Genomic DNA, 1123 nt, shown 5'->3' on the forward strand with positions numbered 1-1123 from the left:
TTTTGCTGACGTTTATAAATAAAATAAAGTTATGTTTTAATTCATACTCAAGAGTGTTAGTAATATTGCTTAGTCCATAGACTATTGTCAACGAAAGAAGAGTCAGGGAATCCCTGCCGGACAAGCTCTTCTGATATAGTTTAAAATACATATTCGCAGTCTTAGGATCGATTGGGCAATCGAATTCGATTATGATTGTTAGATCGAACCATATGATGCTGGTCTCGGGGCATGAGAGTTGGACTTTGTGGTTGATCTAGACATGTTCACAACATGTTGAATAGACCATGTAACTAATTAGGTTAGAGCAAAAACCGTTTACAGAGCTCTAAACCTAATTATTACAACTTAAGTATATTTGTATAATTATCTCAATCCTGAAGTGAATACATAGCTCGACTTAATTTCTCATGGTCTTTGATTCACCAATGAGATTAGTTCATAGTTTTTGAACAACATCTCGGCTATTGGGATCATGACATAATTAAGTTGGAGTTGTGTGATTCACAGATATGGAATTCGTAAGCGATAATGTCACCTCATGCTTTATTGATGGGTGTGTGAATAAATAAACCAGGCCTGGTATTCAATGATGGTATTCATTGATTAAGACATCGTGACATGTGCGAGACTGTAATGACCGGGAAAAATTTAGGTTTAATCCGGACAGTCCGGTATTTGACCGAAATTCTTTCCGGAATAGTAAGTAGTAGAATTTTGATGTAATTAAAAAAATATTAGGTAGAAACTTTATGTACGTGGTAAAATTTTCTGAAATATGTAAAGTTATAATACAAATATTCTTACAAAGGAAATTCGTAAATATCAGTTATGAGTAGTGAAATTATTAGTACTAGAAAGAGACTCGTTTTGAGAAACGGAAAGTTAGGTCTCGACAAGAAAAAAAATTTGAGGAGTATAGAACCCACTCATTTGCTAGCACGTATCTTTATATATATATATATATATATATTATTTCTAAGTACGTTTCTTAAAAAAATTAGATTATCTAAATATATATATATATACTCTCACGGTAATAGTGAGATAAGTAAAAAAAAAAAAAAAAAGGGGAAAAGTAATGACTAATGGGGGGAATGGGGGACATGGGTTGAACATCCAA

Source organism: Morus notabilis, unplaced genomic scaffold (assembly GCF_000414095.1).
Source record: "Morus notabilis unplaced genomic scaffold, ASM41409v2 Scaffold1303, whole genome shotgun sequence".
Classification (NCBI taxonomy): domain Eukaryota; kingdom Viridiplantae; phylum Streptophyta; class Magnoliopsida; order Rosales; family Moraceae; genus Morus; species Morus notabilis.